Here is a 21,707-nt window from a genome sequence, read left to right on the forward strand (position 1 = left end):
AAAGATTTTGCCATTTTTTAAATCCATTTTCTGTCGTTAATGAAATTCCAGATATTTTGGATCTATTAATAATTGCTTCAGTGTGATTCATTTTCGAGGGGAAATTTTTAGTGCGTTTCTCAGCTTCCTGATGCATACTTGAGTTCAATACTCAAGGTTATCTTGAGATGATCACAGGGCTAAGCGTCCTCGCGGCCCGGTCCTCGACCAAGCCTCCTTTTTGTTAAACATCCCCAGGAAGCAGCCCATAGCTTAGTCTTAACTCCCAGGTACCTATTTACTGCTAGTGGAACAGGGGGCATCAGAATGAAAGAAACTCTGCCCATTAGTTTCCGCCTCCACCAGGGATAGAACCCGAAACCTCTGGACTACGAATCCCGAGCGCTGTCCTCTCAGCCGTCAGGCCCCACAGGCCATGGTAGGTTGTATTTGGTTCTAGAGTGAAGAAATGTGTCCAGAGAGACCAAGAAGGTTAAGAAGGAGTCAAAAAGCAGCAATATCAGGCAGTAAGATCATTTATATATTGTTTTTTTCCCCTAGACCTTCGCGTTTGTCCTTGGAGAGGGGCGGTCTAAATAGGGGGCGGTCTAAATAGGGGGCGGTCTAAATAGGGGGCGGTCTAAATAGGGGGCGGTCTAAATAGGGGGTGGTCTAAATAGGGGGCGGTCTAAATATGGGGCGGTCTAAATAGGGGGTGGTCTAAATAGGGGGCGGTCTAAATAGGGGGCGGTCTAAATAGGGGGCGGTCTAAATAGGGGGTGGTCTAAATATGGGGCGGTCTAAATAGGGGGCGGTCTAAATAGGGGGCGGTCTAAATAGGGGGCGGTCTAAGTAGGGGGTGGTCTAAATATGGGGCGGTCTAAATAGGGGGCGGTCTAAATAGGGGGCGGTCTAAATATGGGGCGGTCTAAATAGGGGGTGGTCTAAATAGGGGGCGGTCTAAATAGGGGGCGGTCTAAATATGGGGCGGTCTAAATAGGGGGCGGTCTAAATATGGGGCGGTCTAAATAGGGGGTGGTCTAAATAGGGGGCAGTCTAAATAGGGGGCGGTCTAAATAGGGGGCGGTCTAAATAGGGGCGGTCTAAATAGGGGGCGGTCTAAATAGGGGGCGGCCTAAATAGGGGGCGGTATAAATAGGGGCGGTCTAAATAGGGGGCGGTCTAAATAGGGGCGGTCTAAATATGGGGCGGTCTAAATAGGGGCGGTCTAAATAGGGGCGGTCTAAATACGGGGCGGTCTAAATAGGGGGCGGTCTAAATAGGGGCGGTCTAAATAGGGGCGGTCTAAATAGGGGGCGGTCTAAATATGGGGCGGTCTAAATAGGGGGCGGTCTAAATATGGGGCGGTCTAAATAGGGGGTGGTCTAAATAGGGGGCAGTCTAAATAGGGGGCGGTCTAAATAGGGGGCGGTCTAAATAGGGGCGGTCTAAATAGGGGGCGGTCTAAATAGGGGGCGGCCTAAATAGGGGGCGGTATAAATAGGGGCGGTCTAAATAGGGGGCGGTCTAAATAGGGGCGGTCTAAATATGGGGCGGTCTAAATAGGGGCGGTCTAAATAGGGGCGGTCTAAATACGGGGCGGTCTAAATAGGGGGCGGTCTAAATAGGGGCGGTCTAAATAGGGGCGGTCTAAATAGGGGGCGGTCTAAATAGGGGGCGGTCTTCATCGTTGTGGTCACCGTCGTGTAGAAGCTTATGGAATCTCACTTCTGGCGGTGACCCCTGGTGGTGACCCCAGGTGATGACCCCTCGTGGTAACCCCCTGGTGGTAAACCCCTGGTGGTCACCCCTGGTGGTCACCCCTGGTGGTCACCCCTGGTGGTCACCCCTGGTGGTAAACCCCTAGTCTTCCACCTAACTTTCACCATTAATATTGATAATGTAATGCAATGAGTCCATATATGCTAATCACGACGTGTAATTGAAAACCATGTTAATAAGATCTTTAAAATTAAATAACCTTTCAGTCACTTGGATCATCAAAGATTCGAACTGGGGGTCTCAAAAGTGCGAGACCATTGTCCTACCCACCAAGCCATGGTTGCTCACATTAATTGTGACATTATATGACACACATGACATAGATGAAAGAATGGATTATGCCCAGATACCATGATGGTGCTTCAGGGAAGGTTTCAAGTCTCAGTTGGAAGCCAGTTAGGTACTCCTTATAGTGAGTACCCATGGTTTGGTTGGAAAGGGGGTACAGTTCGAGAAGTTATCACCCACGCTATTGTGGTAAGCATCTCAGTAGATGACCCTCTGAATGTTGTACTATTTTAACACTAATTATTCTTACCATTTGCTGAAGTTCAGTAGATTGGTTGATAAAAGTACCTTGTGGATTTTTCTTTAATGCAACATTTGCAAGTGTCTGTAATCGCGTGTAATCAGGTAACATTAAGTAATATGGTTAAGGTTTTGCCCGCTAACATTTTTCATTCCTCTGATGGTCTTCGATAGACACTTGTCAGTCAGCAGTTTTATTTATTTATTTTATTAAGCGTTGAGAACACGTTCCTGTCGTGTACTGGTCATGAAATGTTCTCGTCAGTGTTAACCTCTGGGTGTTGGTGGGGGGAAGATTATTGTGTTGTACAGTAATTACAGATGTGATCAATTTACAATTTGTGTCTTGTACGCCTCATCTTATACTCAGTAATTATGGACTGTGAATTGTTTTGTTTCTTATATAATAATCCTCCTGATTTGCTTTGTGTTATGTTACTCATTATTGTTTAGGTCAAAATGAGTGAGTTTGGTGGATGAGTTTCTGGGGATTTAAACTTCGTGGTGAAGGAGTTATGTTCAACTTTCTAGTGTTGGTTAGGTTAGGTTAGGTTGGATGATTGTCTGTGTTGCAATAAAGCTTTCTGACTTCAAGTTGCACCCACGTGATTGTTCAATTGTATCATTTCGACTTTGGTGTGAACAAAATATATTTTCGTCAATTTTCTGTTTTCTTAAAATCTGTTGGTTATCGCAGCTATATTTGTTTATTTCGGCAATAGTAATTTTATGAACAATTTGAAGATTACTTCGAAGGAACTCTTCACAAACTTATACGGATTATTTTGAATCAATACAAATTCGTAGTCAAAAGTAAATCTGGGATGTTGAGTAATCTAGTGACTTCTCGACGAGGTGCTGCAGTGACCTCTCTAACAAGTTTCTATGTAAATTATGAAGCAAATGACCCCAGTGTGAAATTACCCACTTGACCCAAATGGGACAAATGACCCCATTTGCTTCTATGTGATGCAAATGACCTAACTACTTCATTAGACATATCAAATCACACTAGACTGTACGAGGAGAGAGATATCAGTACCTAATGATATGATATATATATATATATATATATATATATATATATATATATATATATATATGTATATGTATATATATATATATATATATATATATATATATATATATATATATATATATATGTATATATATATATATATATATATATATATATATATATATATGTATATATATATATATATATATGTCGTACCTAATAGCCAGAACGCACTTTTCAGCCTACTATTCAAGGCCCGATTTGCCTAATAAGCCAAGTTTTCATGAATTAATGTTTTTTCGTCTACCTAACCTACCTAACCTAACCTAACCTAGCTTTTTTTGGCTACCTAACCTAACCTTACCTATAAATATAGGTTAGGTTAGGTTAGGTAGGGTTGGTTAGGTTCGGTCATATATCTACGTTAATTTTAACTCCAATAAAAAAAATTGACCTCATACATAGAGAAAAGGGTTGCTTTATCATTTCATAAGAAAAAAATTATAGTAAATATATTAATTCAGGAAAACTTGGCTTATTAGGCAAATCGGGCCTTGAATAGTAGGCTGAGAAGTGAGTTCTGGCTACTAGGTACGACATATATATATATATATATATATATATGTATATATATATATATATATATATATATATATATATGTATATATATATATATATATATATGTATATATATATATATATATATATATATATATATATATATATATATATATATATATATATATATATATATATGTTTGTGTGTGTGTGTGTCTTTTATTAACCCTAATTGCAAATGGGAATGAATGATGAGAAAGAAGTGGATGTAGAAGCCAAGGGCCAGATTTACAAAGCATTTACGAGCTCACTTACGAGCTGTACACCTCCCTTGGCTGAAGTCGTAAATCGTTTGAGCACCGGAGCTCTACTCGGTCGTCCGTATTCACGATAACATCTGGTTGAGTACGAGTTCGTATAGTGCTTTGGAGCTCGTAAACTGTTCAATAAATACCGATTAAGCAGCAATTTTGGAGATAAGAGGTGCAGATGTCGTAAGTGTGCGGACGATAGTGTTTGGTGAATGTGATCGCAGATGGGAAGATGACGGGTGCGTCTGTCTTTTGTCTTAAGATTAGCTGATGCTCTGCTTCCTGTCTGTTCTAGCTTGCTTCTTATCTTCCTGTCTGCTCCTTCTTGCTTCTTATCTTCCTGTCTGCTCCATCTTGCTTCTTATCTTCCTGTCTGCTCCATCTTGGTTCTTATCTTCCTGTCTGCTCCATCTTGGTTCTTATCTTCCTGTCTGCTCTGTCTCCCTAATCTCCCTGTCTGCTCCATCTCCCTCCTCATCTTGCTGTCTGCTCCATGTTTCTTAAGCTCCTTCGCTATAACTTATTCTCTCCTCGTATCCACATTGTCTCCTTTATTTGGATTTATTCATTTTCTTGTTTTGTGAGGGAGACGTCAGCCTGGAATCCAACCTCGTTAAATCTGCCTAAGCACACGAACGTAATTTTCCGCCACGTTCTAAACCGTTTAGGTAAACCTAAGCCAGCCACACATACCCCTGAGGTGTTCGGGTGGGCCCGCGTTGCTCTGAGAGACTTGGGGTAAACTTCTATGTAAACTTTTGGAGGTGTAGAGTCATGTTAGGGACTCTACTTGTACTTCAGGTAGAGTATTTGTGGGGTTTGATGTTGTGTGAAGTCTGGGGGGTAGAATGTGGCCTGAATTTTGGTATCATGTGAAGGAACGCTGTTCTTTAGCAGGGGTTGTTCTTCGGTAGGGGTTGTTCTTTGGGAGGGGTTGTTCTTTGGGAGGGGTTGTTCTTTGGGAGGGGTTGTTCTTTGGGAGGGGTTGTTCTTTGGGAGGGGTTGTTCTTTGGTAGGGGTTGTTCTTTGGCAGGGTTGTTCTTTGACAGGGATTGTTCTTCAGCAGGGGTTGTTCTTTGGCAAGGTTGTTCTTCATCAGGGGTTTCAAGGGAAGCTTCACAACCCCAGTTGTAAAGTGTTCCCTAAAGTGTCTGCTGGTGTGGTGGTGGTTGTTATGGATGGTGGTTGTTGACTGGTTGTGGTTGTATGATTACGTAAACAGTAGATATCATCACGTAGAGATACATGTAGATATCATCATCCCAGTCAGTCAACTGCACCAAATCATCATCTTGAAGATGCTTGGGAGATTGTAATGAACATGTTGATTATGAATGTTCTTTGTTGATGAATAACATGCTTCTTGTTGATAACACAAGAAGCCAAATAAGTGAACATTTTGTGGTTGATCACATGGCTGTTTGCCCAACCACTACCTGTTTAGCTGTAATAACCTCCAGCAGTTAAGGAACCAACCCGTTCTCGCACTTTCGTACAGTCAATATTGACTTATTAAATAAGTGCATATGTGACATACTAATTTATTGTGAATATTTTAGTTTACCTTGAAAAGCTTCATAGAAAACACCGACCTTACCTAACCTTCTTAGTATGTTAAGATAAGCATCTTATTGCTTCTTAATTACAATTATTAATTAACCTATTATAGGTATAGGTTAACCTATTATAGGTATAGGTTAAGTAATAATTGTAATTACGAAGCAATAAGATGCTTATCTTAACATACTAAGAAGGTTAGGTAAGGTGGGTGTTTTCTATGAAACTATTCAAGGTAAACTAAAATATTAACAATAAATTAGTATGTCACATATGCACTTATTTAATAAGCCAATATTGACTGTACGAAAGTGCGAGAACGGGTTGAAGGAACTACCTGCAACAGTTGTATCACTGGAAGAAGCAACCATAGCTCATGTTTCATCAGACTGTGGTGGGTATGTGGGCCTGCGGGCCGCTCCAAGCAACAGCCTGTTGGACCAAACTCTCACAAGTCAAGCCTGGCCTCGGGCCGGGCTTGAGTAGAGGAACTCCCAGAAGCCCATCAACCAGGTATATGTGGGCCTGCGGGCCGCTCCAAGCAACAGCCTGGTGGACCAAGCTCTCACAAGTCAAGCCTGGCCTCGGGCCGGGCTTGGGGAGTAGAACAACTCCCAGAACCCCATCAACCAGGTATCAACCAGGTATCAACCAGGTATCAAGCAGGTATCAACCAGGTATCAATCAGGTATCAACCAGGTAAGTCTAAAAACATAATTTCCATAATAATTTACAATTTACAATTTACAAATAAATTGGGGAATTAGCAGACTTGGAAGTGTGGAAATTGAGATGTGGATGTACTTAAAACGAAAAGTTACACAGAAAAATCTAATTTACATCTAATTTATCTAACTCAGCCGGTGGCTGAGCGGACATAAAACTAGACGCGTGATCCTGTGGTCCCGGGTTCGATCCCGGGCGCCGGCGAGAAACAATAGGTAAAAAAAAATTCACACTGATATGCCCCCTGTTACCTAGCAGTAAATATGTACCTGGGAGTTAGTCAGCTGTCACGGGTTGCTTCCTGGGTGGGTGGAGGCCTGGTCGAGGACCGGGCCGCGGGGACACTAAAGCCCCGAAATCATCTCAAGATAACCTCAAGATTAGATACACCATTTCCGAAGACGCGTTCTACTCCTCGTGAATTGTAAACAAGGAGGAGACGATAGTATTGTTAGCGAACGATATCTGTGATGTTATGATGACTGGAACTGTCAGTCTGACACGCCCTTCTCTCACCCCTCACCCCCCTCACCCCTTCCCCCCCCCCCCCCTCAACCCTCCACCCTTCGTCTTTCCATTCCTAGCTCTTCCCTCCACGTTTCAATCTTCCATTCCTCATTTCCCTTCGTCTATCCACCGCCCTCATTCCTCCCTCACTCTCAACTCCATCCCTCCATCCCCCCCTCTCCCTCCCCCCCTCCCTCCTCCCCTCCCTCCCCCCCTCCCTCCACCCACAGTCAACTGCAGTTATATAATTGAAAATAACGTCTAAAAACTCATTATTTGATGACAAATGAGAACAGCGAGCCTCCTGTTTTAACACATAGTCTCTATCGAAACATTTAAAACTTCTTTACGGGCTCACCATAGCCCGTGCTACTTGGAACTTTTTTCTTCCCAGGTAGCCAATCTTTAACAACATTATTTAACTTCTGGTTCGCCAAAGGAGGGAAAAATATCCTACCTTTTCCGTGTTGCAAGCGGCTGTTGCGTCTTTTCCAGCTCGTGGTGATAGTGATGGTGATGGTGTTTTGACTTGTGTGTGATGGTGATGGTGGTGGTGAGGGTGACTGACGGTGCTCAGGGCGAGGCCAGCTGCGGTGAGAACCTGCTCATTATACACGCTTGGGAGTTATGGTTGTGAGGGGGGGGGGAGGGGGTGTAGCACTGATTGTGAATAGTTGTGGTGGAGATGGAGACTTGTGATGGTGATGGCCTCGTTGACAATGATGGTGATGGGGGTGGCGGCCTTGTTGATAATGATGCTGGTGATGGTGATAATATCCATGCAGAAGCAGAAACAACATCAGTAGCAGCAGAAAAAGCAGGACCAACATCAGTAGCAGCAACAGCAAAAACATCATGATCTGCAGCAGCAGTAGCAGCAGCAGAAGCACTAACAGGAGCAGAAGTAGCAGACGCCAGAGTCCCCCCCCCCCCACACATGTGGTATAGGATGGGTGGCGCAGTGGGCTACGTCATCGAGTGCGTCACGCAAGATGTCATGGGAAGAGCCGTATCCAGAGCTCAGCTTACACGTTACCATACCCTGACGGATACCCTGGACCCATGTCCCGTGTTGCTGCGTCCTCTTGTCTGCGGGACGTGGCTGTCTTGTCTGCGGGACGTGGCTGTCTTGTCTGCGGAACGTGGCTGTCTTGTCTGCGGGACGTGGTGAGGTGCTGTGTCTGCGGGACGTGGTGAGGTGCTGTGTCTGCGGAACTTGGTGTGCTGCACGGTGTGTATGTATATGTGTGTGGGGGGGGAGGGGGGGTAGCTGTCTGCGGTGCATGCTGCTGTGTCACACACCTGGTGGCAGCAGTGTTGTGTGCGGCGGTGCGCGCGCGTGCACTCACTTTTCTTAAATACTGAACAACCCAGCGGGTTTTCTTCCTGTTGGGGAGTGTTGCAGTACCTGCCATGGAGCTGTTCCTTATTTTGTGTTGACTTTCCTGCTCAATTATCTCTTTTTATTATTATTATTATTATTATTATTATTATTATTATTATTATTGAGAAAATCAACTGGAGTTCTGAGGTGATGCGAACCCGTGACCCAAAGAATCCCATCCATTGACGCTAACCACTGCACCACCCTGACTTGCTATTGGCTGGAATTCTTCCAGTAGCGCTTTCGAGTCACCTCAGATCTCCAGTTGATTTTCCCATTGATATCGAACTTGATATCTATCTATCTATCTAAATATGTCTTCTAACTCATGTTAGTAGGCTTAAAGCTTCCTTTTCTCATAGTTCGTGTAATCTCTTATTGGCCCCAAATAGTTATCCTCGGCACTTAACCCTCCATTCAGCTGGCAATTGCCAATGGGTACACACTAATAGATCGATTCCTAGTCGATTCCCTCCCCATTCTACCTCAGGGTTCGAACCCAGCAGGAATCGGTATAGCTAGATGTGGTCTCTCCGCCACAGGGAACTCACCTTTGATGTCTATGTTATTGTCTTTCTTCTGATCTATGCTGTAAGATAGTGTTGAACTAAAGGTTGTTGCTCTCTCTCTCTCTCTCTCTCTCTCTCTCTCTCTCTCTCTCTCTCTCTCTCTCTCTCTCTCTCTCTCTCTCTCTCTCTCTCTCTCTGTCTCTCTCTCTCTCTGTCTCTCTCTCTCTCTGTCTCTCTCTCTCTCTCTCTCTCTCTCTCTCTCTCTCTCTCTCTCTCTCTCTCTCTCTCTCTCTCTCTCTCTCTCTCTCTCTCTCTCTCTCTCTCTGTCTCTCTCTCTCTCTCTCTCTCTCTCTCTCTCTCTCTCTCTCTCTCTCTCTCTCTCTCTCTCTCTCTCTCTCTCTCTCTCTCTCTCTCTCTCTCATAGTCTCGCCAATTTGTAATGAAATTGTTTCCAGATTCTGTTCATCTTCAGTTAATGTTCCATAATTCCATGTTATGTTTCGCAACAGAGTTCTACTTGGTGTTCTTACCACGTTAAACGATATACTTACGACTGTATATTACGGATACTTTCTTAGTAAATTTGCCGGATAGCTGAATATCTGTTAACCGGTGTTCGGATGTGAAATCTAGAAGATAACATCTTTGGAGATGTTATTATGTAACAACGCAGAGGAAGACAACGCGTCAGGAACTGAAGTGACTACATATTAATATTTAGGCGTTGTTAAGCTCGCTGGACAGGCTTTTGCTGGAATATGTCACAAATATGTGACATATATGTCACATATTATAACAAGTCACATTATGTTCCACTGGTCAATCACACGAATATGATATATATATATATATATATATATATATATATATATATATATATATATATATATATATATATATATATATATATATATATATATATATGTCGTACCTAGTAGCCAGAACTCACTTTTTAGCCTACTATGCAAGGCCCGATTTGCCTACTAAGCCAAGTTTTCCTGAATTAATATATTTTTTCAATTTTTTTTCTTATGAAATGATAAACCTAACCATTTCATTATGTATGAGGTCAATTTTTTTTTATTGGAGTTAAAATTAACGTAGATATATGACCGAACCTAACCAACCCTACCTAACCTAACCTAACCTATCTTTATAGGTTAGGTTTGGTTAGGTAGCCGAAAAAGTTAGGTTAGGTTAGGTTAGGTAGGTTAGGTAGTCGAAAAACAATTAATTCATGAAAACTTGGCTTATTAGGCAAATCGGGCCTTGCATAGTAGGCTGAGAAGTGCGTTCTGGCTACTAGGTACGACATATATATATATATATATATATATATATATATATATATATATATATATATATATATATATATATATATATATATATATATATATATATATGTGTGTGTGTGAGAGACAGGTTAGTGTGATTTCTTTCACGTCAATAAGTCCACTACGGGCTCACCATAGCCCGTGCTACTTGGAACTTTTTGTTCCAGGTTGCGAATCTTAAACAACAACAACAACAAGATTCACGTGCCAATAGGCTCAGAGACCCCCTGAGCGCCTGCGGTGAATGTGCACTTAAGTTCCTAAAGGAGCTTTATGTATATATAAATGTATATATTGAAAATAATTTTGAGGCAATTTGGGGTCCACCACCACCCACAGGATGAGTATGGGGTCAACCACCACCCACAGGATGAGTATGGGGTCCACCACCACCCACAGGATGGGTATGGGGTCAACCACCACCCACAGGATGAGTATGGGGTCCACCACCACCCACAGGATGGGTATGGGGTCCACCACCACCCTCAGGATGGGTATGAGGTCCACCACCACCCATAGGATGGGTATGGGGTCCACCACCACCCACAGGATGGGTATGGGGTCAACCACCACCCACAGGATGAGTATGGGGTCCACCACCACCCACAGGATGGGTATGAGGTCCACCACCACCCATAGGATGGGTATGGGGTCCACCCCCACCCACAGTATGAGTATGAGGTCCACCACCACCCACAGGATGGGTATGGGGTCAACCACCACCCACAGGATGAGTATGGGGTCCACCACCACCCACAGGATGGGTATGGGGTCCACCACCACCCTCAGGATGGGTATGAGGTCCACCACCACCCATAGGATGGGTATGGGGTCAACCACCACCCACAGGATGAGTATGGGGTCCACCACCACCCACAGGATGGGTATGGGGTCCACCACCACCCACAGCATGAGTATGGGGTCCACCACCACCCACAGGATGGGTATGGGGTCCACCACCACCCACAGCATGGTTATGGGGTTCACCACCACCCACAGGATGGGTATGGGGTCCACCACCACCCACAGGATGGGTATGGGGTCCACCACCACCCACAGCATGAGTATGGGGTCCACCACCACCCACAGGATGGGTATGGGGTCCACCACCACCCACAGGATGGGTATGGGGTCCACCACCAACCACAGGATGGGTATGGGGTCCACCACCACCCACAGCATGAGTATGGGGTCCACCACCACCCACAGGATGGGTATGGGGTCCACCACCACCCACAGCATGAGTATGGGGTTCACCACCACCCACAGGATGGGTATGGGGTCCACCACCACCCACAGCATGAGTATGGGGTCCACCACCACCCACAGGATGGGTATGGGGTCCACCACCACCCACAGGATGGGTATGGGGTCCACCACCACCCACAGGATGAGTATGGGGTCCACCACCACCCACAGGATGGGTATGGGGTCCACCACCACCCACAGGATGGGTATGGGGTCCACCACCACCCACAGGATGGGTATGGGGTCCACCACCACCCACAGCATGAGTATGGGGTCCACCACCAACCACAGGATGGGTATGGGGTCCACCACCACCCACAGGATGGGTATGGGGTCCACCACCACCCACAGGATGGGTATGGGGTCCACCACCAACCACAGGATGGGTATGGGATCCACCACCAACCACAGGATGGGTATGGGGTCCACCACCACCCACAGGATGGGTATGGGGTCCACCACCAACCACAGGATGGGTATGGGGTCCACCACCACCCACAGCATGGGTTGTATAATAAATGAACAAATTCAGTTCAGCTTGATTTAAAAGTTCCGAGGCGCTTAGGCCTAGACTAACGATGATATCCAACATGAGCTGATATCATGCAATTTGTTTCTCTCATGAAGACAAAAGGGCGAATCACAATTTAGGTAAAATTCCTTTTCCTGGGATCTTCCACTGCTGGAACATATCTCTTCATTTCAAAAAGTAAAGGGGGAATATTTTGACTTATGAAATGTTTTTAATATTTTGACCCGTTCCCTCCCACTACTGATGACAGCACAGTGCTAGTTTAATCAGTCGTATCGACCCAATCACCTACTTGAACTTGTATCAACCCAACATGTGTATGTGGTTTTGTATATATTATGTGGTATTATTATGCTAGTTACTCCCACGTACGGGAAGGACTGTGGGAATGGGTGGGAGAGTGCGACGGGTGACTCCACGTACGGAAAGGACTGTGGGAGAGTGAGACGGGTGACTCCACGTACGGGAAGGACTGTGGGTGTGGGTGGGAGAGTGAGACTGCTGACTCCCACCAGGAGGTAGGAGTGTGGGTGGGCTGGCCGGCTGGGCATTAGTGCAAGGTGACTCTTGCAAGCAACCAGTGGGTGCAGGACCCTCTGGGCTTACCCCCCCCCCTCCCCCACACTCACAATCACCCTCACTAACCCCCCCTCCCCCCTTCACCCTCACCCTTGTCATCACCTTCACTCTGCTCCCCGTCACCATTGTCATCACCCTCACAATCAAATTGAAAAGTGGAGTACCACAGGGAAGCTGCCTATCGCCCGCACTTTTCAACATATAAGCAGCTGACCTGTCCCCCTCCTTAACATAGGGAAGACATCACTCAGGCGGGACCAAAGAGCTAGAGCTCAACCCCCGCAAGCACAATTAGGTGAATTAGGTGATTAGGTGAGTACTCAAAGGGTGTCACTCAAATAACTGGCACCCAGGACAACCACCTTGCTCACCAACAAGGTGTTTGTCCTGTTTCATTAGAAACTGAAACTGTCCTTGTCCATTAGAAACTAGTGTCCACCAGTTTCTAATGCCTCAAGATGGCATTAGAAACCACAAACAACTTTCAAATGCATCAAAACATTGTAAATAAGCAGCTGGGTGTAGGTGTGGGTGAATGGTACACAATATTCATCTATAGACACCTGTATTTTGTTGAAAACAAAATACATAAAACAAGCCTCACAAACACACACACACACACACACAGGTCCCTGACACAAGGGAGCAAGCTTAGCTACCATACACACAAGGATCGTGTCAGCAAGGCGGACAGTACGCCTGCTATCATAGACCTCACACTATATTCCACATTTCTAAACGTTAAGCTTCACTTTCCCCTCCCCCCCCCCCCAAAAAAAAAGTAAAAACACAGGGTGTCCTTCACTACATTTGAAACCATACCGAGATTCAAATGTAGATACGATAGAACCCAGTAGGCTCAAGAATATGTATACCAGTTGATTGACAGTTGAGAGGCGGGACCAAAGAACCAAAGCTCAACCGCCGCATGCACATCTATGTGAGTACAACTAGGTGAATACAACTAGGTGAGTACTAAGGTCCTCTCCCCCCCCCCTCACTTAACCTTGTGGTCACCCCTCACTTAGGTCTTTCCACACACACACTCGGACTCACCCTCGCAGGACCGACTCCGCCAATATCATGTCTCAGTGTATCAGATACTTTCATCTCAAGAGTCTATGCCAGCAGGTGTGGAGGCTCCTCTGAAGGGGGGGAGGGGTGCCCAACCACTTGGTCGGTCGGGGGATAGAACGCCGACCTGTAAGAAGCGAGACCCTTCCGTCCAGCCCAAGTGGTTGGGCAGGAGGCTCTTCTGAGGCCGTCAACAATCCTGACCACAATACAGGTCATGATTGTGTTGGTGATCGAGAAATACTAATATTATTAAAATAATAATGTATTATTGGTATTTTATAATCTATATAAAAGGAAATCCAAGTGGAAATGTCTGTCCAAGGATGGAAACCAGATTGGTGGCGGGTAGTGATTGTTATAGGCTGATTGGGGTTGGCCCCATTGCACCCATTAAGGCTCCATTGCACCCATTAAAAGGTGCCAATGTGCAACTTTCTGAGTGCGAACCGGGCACCCCTGCAGTGCCTGGGGTCAACCCAAGCATCTAAAAGTTTCAGCATTTTTTGCACCAAACCCGAATACTTGTATAATATTATTATTAACATACACCTGAATTTGTGCAGCAGTCCTAGATTATATGAAAGGTTACATAGTGTGTATCTAGAGTTAATGCTAATAAATCCCCCATCTCGCAAGATGGTCAGGAGTACTAAGAACTTGTCCTGCCTCCTTCCACAGATATCTTGGGGAGGTTGCAGGAGAATACAATCCCCCTTTTTTACAGGATCAGTATGACTGGCCCCGTCCCGCCCATGTTGGGCACCTTTTCTACAGCAATCAACATGCAAAGTTGAGTTGGCTGAGGGTAATCCCAAACATCTGGCCAACAAGTTTGGACAGGCACACACATTTTATTTTATAGATACAAATATTACATAGGGTATGATTACAGTTTATATTTTGCATACAGCCACTAATCACACCCAACGTATTGCCTAATTAATAATAATAATAATAATAATGATAATTTACACACAGAAATCACAATAGCATGATGCATCAATGAACAAATCCACAAGGGGGATTGTGACCATGTCGTAGCTCAGTCAATTAAGGCAGCGTCTGGGATGATCTCGAACGTAGGTTCGAATCCTCGTCACAGCCCTTGTGGATTTGTTCAATGATAATTTAGATTATAATGAGAGAGACGAGTGGTAATGTGTATATGCCATAATAAGAATTATGTGCGTCGCTTTACAGAAGTCGGCCAAGACTAAAATACTTCAAAAAATTTACAAAAAAAATCTGAGTTCTAGTCCCTGTGGATGGGAGACGGGAGTGAAACATTAAATGATATAATACTTAAAAATAAGATAAAAATTTTATGCAACATGCATATATTACCATATATTAGAATATTACTATTTTTACCACGGCCATGAGTAGGGTACAAGGGGACATATCAGTCCAGAGAAGAAAAATTGAATAATATAGTATAGAAAGGTTGTATATATTAAATAATAACTCGTTGCTAATATTATTCATGCATCCATCATATAAATTCTTTTTAGCATGAGGGAGAAACAGGCACCAACAGTGTATAAGACAGATGTAGAGGACTTCCTTACATGATATAAATTGTCTAATCCATTACCAACCAATCTTATAATTACATCTCAACATACTTCGCTTGAAATGTTCAGTTTTTAAGTTAGCAAGACTACTAAGAGGGTGGAGATAGGACAAGGAGGAGAGAGGGGTAGGCAGGGTGAGAGAGCTAATAGCCAGGTGAGCTCATTACCACACCTGGGCTGAAGGTCACATTTCTCAACGTCGCTGCGAGTCCCGAAGGAAGAGTCAAGTCGTTAAACACTTGCTGACCCAGGATGCCGCCTGCCAGCACCCCACCCTCTGCCCACGCCCACTCTGCCCACACCCACTCTGCCCACACCCACTCTGCCCACTCTCTGGTCCTCACCTGCACACACATATGCACACACACATAAACACACATACACATACATATCACAGGGCGATTGGTGGCTGAGTAGACAGCACTCAGGACTCGTAATCCTATAGGGACTGGGGCTCGATCCCGGCGATGGGGGAAAATAAATGGGCAGAGTTTCTTTCACCCCCTTCCTGTTGTCCTGTTACCTAGCAGTAAATAGATACCTGGGAGTTAGACAGCTGCTACGGGTTGCTTTTTGGTGTGTGTATGTGTGTTTGTGGAAAAAAAATGATCATTGATTAACAGTTGAGAGGCGGACCTAATGAGCAGAGTTCAACCCCCGCAACCACAAAAGGGTAAATACATATAGCTTATCCTTGAAAAATACTTACACATATAGCATGTGTGGAGTATATTTATACACAATTCGACTGTAGCTCCTGAGAACATATCAACATGTACTGGTATATATATATATATATATATATATATATATATATATATATATATCTTAGTGATATATGGCTTGCGCGTTCATGCAGCTTTCATTCACACACACACACACACACACACACACACACACACACACACACACACACACACACACACACACACACACATATATATATATATATATATATATATATATATACATTACAAAGCAATACATTAGGCCTGGGACTGCTTATATTAGGCCTAGGAGAGGTTTGTCCAGGTTGTAGTTTGTTAATGTGTTGTGGATTTTTTTAAGAAAACATAAGAATGAAAGTAACTGCAGAAGGCCTATTGGCCCATACGAGACAGCTCCTATTTATATCCACCCAATCCCACTCATATATATGTCTAACCTACGCTTGAAAGAGGAGGAAAGCGTGCAGAGTTCCTTTACTGCAAACATAACACCTTTGAAGCATTTAGACAACTGAGCCAACTGCAACCCTGGAAACACAATCTGAAACTGTCTCTATTTTCCGCTTGTTACAACTTGTAATAAAGTTGTTACATCTTGGCTTAACGTGTTTATGACGTATTAGAACGTTGTTACAACTTGCTATATTGGTTGTTATAACTGGTTAGGAGGTGTTAAAAGTTGTTCGAACGTTGTACCAACGTCGTAGTTTCGGTGTGTGTTTGGCGGGAAGCACCTAAACTCTACTCCTTGGGACGGAGAGGCGTGAGATACAGCACAACATACACATGGAATATACTGCAAGAACACCTTCCAAACTTCACACTAAAATGACAACATACTGGAGTGAGAGACATGGTAGGAAGTGCAAAATATATCCAGTGAAAAGTCCGAGTGCCATAAAAACAATTAGAGAACATCAGAGCTCCACGACTCCTCATTCTGGACAAGTTTCTGCTAAATTTACCGGATCAGCCTGACTGTGATGGCTGTGTGTGTGTGTGTGTGCTTTCAGGATACGAAGACAAATAGCCGGAAAGACCACGCAACTATCAGCAAAAGCTGTAGAACAACTCTCGAAGCCTACACAGTCACGTTACAACTGATTACTTTAACTCCCGGAATGAATTTAATTTTAAACGAGCTAAAATATAGTGTTCAGTAACCACTTGGGCGCCATATAGAGCAGTGGAGTGAGAAGTGAGTGGACAGAGAGTGGAGTGAGGAGTGAGTGGAGTAAGGAGTGAGTGGAGTGAGGAGGGTGCTGTAGTGAGCCAGGATGTGGTGAGGAGAAACTTGACCACAAGCACGTGAAGCATGGAGAGTACACACACACTGCAAGCAGAGATACAGTCTTCCAGCACACGTTATTGCCTCTTGAGGAGTCCTGGTTTCCCACTGTCGCGTGACAGGAAGTCTGGTACATTTACCGAGATCTCTCAGCAGCCGCCTATCTCCTTCCCAGGTGCCTACTGACTACTAGGTGCACTTAGCTTCCCCCCTCCCCTGGCTCAAAGAAATCACAACCGAGGCTCCACATTACACTCCAGAGCTTGAGGAATAAATTATCCACACGCTGGGACCTCAGCATCATCCATGGATGCGTTTAATACCATGATGGAAATACCATATGTAAACAGACTTGTGCCTGGACAAAATGTTACTGAGCACTGGATCGCTGCGTCCTTTGCAGAATTCACACTGATCTGATGGTCACACTGATCTGATGGTCACGCTGATCTGATGGTTGACTCCCTTTGTCGGGGGGGGGGGGAGGACAGGAAGCTTGTGCTTAGGCCTATCGAGGTCAACCCCTCCCCACCCCACCCTACCCTAGCCTACCCTAGGTCAGTCACTCTCCTTACCCAAGATGCAAACTCAGCAAAGTTGCCCAAATCCCGGGTACCTGTTTATGGGTAGGTGCAAAGGTGCATCAGGGGTGGAAGGAAATGTCCCCAACTGTTCTTGTCCTGCCCGGGATGGGGCTCGAACCCGGGTCCCTTGATTATCTTGCCCTGGGACAAGATATAACTTAAAGTTAAAATTATAATTAGAAGCTATTCGTAACAAATACAATTCACCAACACTGGTAGTGGTGTTGGTGAGCTCGTAACTCTTAGTCGTAACTCACTCGTAACTCTCACTCGTAACTCTCACTTAAATCATAAATCAATAAATGAGCTTTTAACCCTTTCCACAACCGCCCACAAGATGGGTATAGGGTGCATAATAAATGAATTAAACTTCACTTACAACCCTAATTTTGTGAACCTCGTGTAGGCCTCTCCATATCGTACTCTTCTAAAAATGTAATTTGTCTTGAGACATACGAACACTTGTATAGAATCATGAAATCTAATAGACGAAATGGTATTTATAATTAGACTGGGATGTGTGTGTGTGTGTGTGTGTGTGTGTGTGTGTGTGTGTGTGTGTGTGTGTGTGTGTGTGTCTAGTGTGCTGCTCAGCGCTGAGACGGAGAGGGGGTAGTCACTCAGCGCTGGGACTGATAGACATTCAGCGCTGGGACTCATAGACATTCACCGCTGGGACTGATAGACATTCAGCGCTGGGACTGATAGACATTCAGCGCTGAGACTGATAGACATTCACCGCTGGGACTGATAGACATTCAGCGCTGGGACTGATAGACATTCAGCGCTGGGACTGATAGACATTCACCGCTGGGACTGATAGACATTCAGCGCTGGGACTGATAGACATTCAGCGCTGGGACTGATAGACATTCAGCGCTGGGACTGATAGACATTCAGCGCTGGGACTGATAGACATTCACCGTTGGGACTGATAGACATTCAGCGCTGGGACGGGTATACTCACCATGTTTGGGAGAGAATGTAAAAACAACAATTAATTAGTCCCATTGACAAACAACACTCCACTCGAATTGATTATCTGCTTAATGATGCGCTAAGTCAATTAGCGAGTGGTGTTGACCGCCAGTCAGGACCTTTCTCAACAGCTCGATGAACTCAGGACGGACTTGGCTCGTCAGTAAGTCCCTATATATGCAGCACTTGAGGACGCACTCAAGTTACCGGGTACCCCAGCATCTTCAGAGGCTGTCTTTGATCTCTCTTCTTTAAATGTGGTATAATCTGGAGGCACTTTGTTAGCAGGGAGCCGGCGGCTGAGTGGACAGAACACTGGACGCGTGATCCTGTGGTCCCGGGTTCGATCCCGGGCGCCGGCGAGAAACAATGGGCAGAGTTTCTTTCACCCTGATGCCTCTGTTACCTAGTAGTAAATAGGTACATGGGAGTTAGTCAGCTGTCACGAGCTGCTTCCTGGGGGTGGAGGTCTGGTCGAGGACCGGGCAGCGGGGACACTAAAGCCCCGAAATCATCTCCAGATAACCTCAAGATAATCTGCAGTAGTAACAGGTGGAGTGGGAACTGTCGCTCGCGATGCTATGTAAAGATATTGACATAGCTCGAGTGCATGGGGGGGGGGGGAATTGCTTAAAATCCTGGTTTGTGTCTCGGAGAGGCTGCAGGATCCAAGTAAATTCAGTAGAATTTCCGGTTGCAATTCTTTTACCATGTCGTAGCTCAGTCGATTAAGGCAGCGTCTGGGATGCTCTCGGACGCAGGTTCGAATCCTCGTCACGGCCCTTGTGGATTTGTGCTATGTAAAGGGCGTCGCTGTAAACGTATTTTACCTCGGAATTATCTGGAGGAGTTTCCCAGAATTGTTCCCCCCCCCCGGTTTCTAATTGGGATTATTGGTTGACAGTCTGATTAACCAGGCTGTTGGAGCCCCGCTGCATGCACTCGGCTAAGGAATCACAGCCTGGTTGATCAGTTATCCGTGGAATATGTCTATAAAATTCTCTACTGAACGATGAAAGAGATGTAGCTAATCACCCTTATATTAAAAAGAGGGTTTTGAAACCTGCGACTTACCTGAATTTACCTGAGGGAGGGCCACTAACACTAGTGGCCTCGACGAGGACAGGAAGCCGGGGGCTTGTCAAAGGTCCGTCGTCGCATCACACGTCGCATTTTGACGTATACTCAATCTACGGGCAAAAATTGCCGTTTAGAAAATGGCAGCGGCTCGCGAAATTGACGCACACACTGTTCCCGTTTTCTGTTTTGGGTCCTCTGGTAGGTTAGGATTAGGGCACTTTATAAGGAGAGAAGGAGGACGGGTGGACAGGCTTTCTTCAGGTGTCCCGAGGGGGTGGTAGGTTTGGAGTAAGCGTCCACACCTGCTCACTACCGGTGTTGTTCTCAGTCCACACCTGCTCACTATTGGTGTTGTATTTAGCCCACACCTGCTCACTACCGGTGTTGTACTCAGTCCACACCTGCTCACTACCGGTGGTGTACTCAGTCCACACCTGCTCACTACCGGTGGTGTACTCAGTCCACACCTGCTCACTACCGGTGTTGTACTCAGTCCACACCTGCTCACTACCGGTGGTGTACTCAGTCCACACCTGCTCACTACCGGTGTTGTACTCAGTCCACACCTGCTCACTACCGATGTTGTACTCAGTCCACACCTGCTCAGTACCGATGTTGCACTTAGCCCACACCTGCTCAGTACCGGTGGTGTACTTCAAGGATAGCTCTGTTTTGATTGACACTTCTGAATTCTGAACGTGAAAGCTGGTGTCATTATTACTATGATACGCACACACGCACGTACGCACGCGCGCACACACCCTAAATTGACGGTTGAGAGGCGGGACCAAAGAGCCGAAGCTCACCCTCCGCAAGCACAACTAGGTGAGTGTACACACACACACACACACACACACACACACACACACACACACACACACACACACACACACACACACACACACACACACACGATTGGGGCTGACTCCATACACAGTTTCAAATGTAGATATGATAAGAGCCCAGTAGGCTCAGGAATCTGTACACCAGTTGATTGACTGATGAGAGGCGGGACCAAAGAGCCAGAGCTCAACCCCCGCAAACACAACTAGGTGAGTACAACTAGGTGAGTACACACTCATATTAATGCAGCTTTTGACAACACTTAAACAACTTCAATTGGCACCTTAACTACTTAACTCACCAAGTGTCTCCTAATCGCTTAAAAAAAACTAAATTATCCAATATACTAACAGGGAGGAAGAATTGATATTTATCATTAAAATCATTTAATATTACTTTTCCTTTCTTTACAGGTGAGTCCCAAGTAGCACGGGCTATGGTGAGCCCGAGAAAGAGAGAGAGAGAGAATCCAGGTAAGATGCAATTATTATTGTCCTAATAGACACTTACAAGATAGATAGACTGTTTTGAAAAAATAAATCCAAAGCTAACAGGTAAATACATCCTTCTTGAAAAGTAATACCTACTTAATAGATAAATAGATTTTATTCCAAAAGTAATACGAACTTAACACGTAAGTAACCATTTTAAGTACGTCTTTTTACGTGTGTATGTGGGATCGAACCTGTGAAAAGCGAGGCCTTCCTTATATTTTGAACGGGTGGAGGGTTTTGGAATGTGAAGATGATGAAGAGGTACAGGTTAAGATAACGATTAAGAAATGGTACATACAAACTCATAAATTTATGATAGCATGCGGGATTGTCCGCCTTGCTGACGTGATGATAGATAGCATATGTGTTTGGTAGCGTATGTGTTTGGTAGCATATGTGCTTGGTAGCATACGTTCTTGGTAGCATATGTGCTTGGTAGCATACGTTCTTGGTAGCATATGTGCTTGGTAGCATACGTTCTTGGTAGCATATGTGCTTGGTTGCATATG

At 44.9% G+C, this 21,707-nt stretch overlaps 1 long non-coding RNA gene across 1 annotated transcript in view; it reads left to right on the forward strand.

Moving 5' to 3' along the window:
- Positions 1-21,270, forward strand: part of LOC123768135 (uncharacterized) — a 130,584-nt gene extending 109,314 nt beyond the window's left edge. Inside the window, exon 3 of the long non-coding RNA XR_011225588.1 lies at positions 21,118-21,270. This is a non-coding gene — a long non-coding RNA (uncharacterized lncRNA). The remainder of the gene's footprint in view (positions 1-21,117) is intronic.
- Positions 21,271-21,707: the final 437 nt, after the last annotated feature.

Source organism: Procambarus clarkii, chromosome 86 (assembly GCF_040958095.1).
Source record: "Procambarus clarkii isolate CNS0578487 chromosome 86, FALCON_Pclarkii_2.0, whole genome shotgun sequence".
Taxonomy (NCBI): domain Eukaryota; kingdom Metazoa; phylum Arthropoda; class Malacostraca; order Decapoda; family Cambaridae; genus Procambarus; species Procambarus clarkii.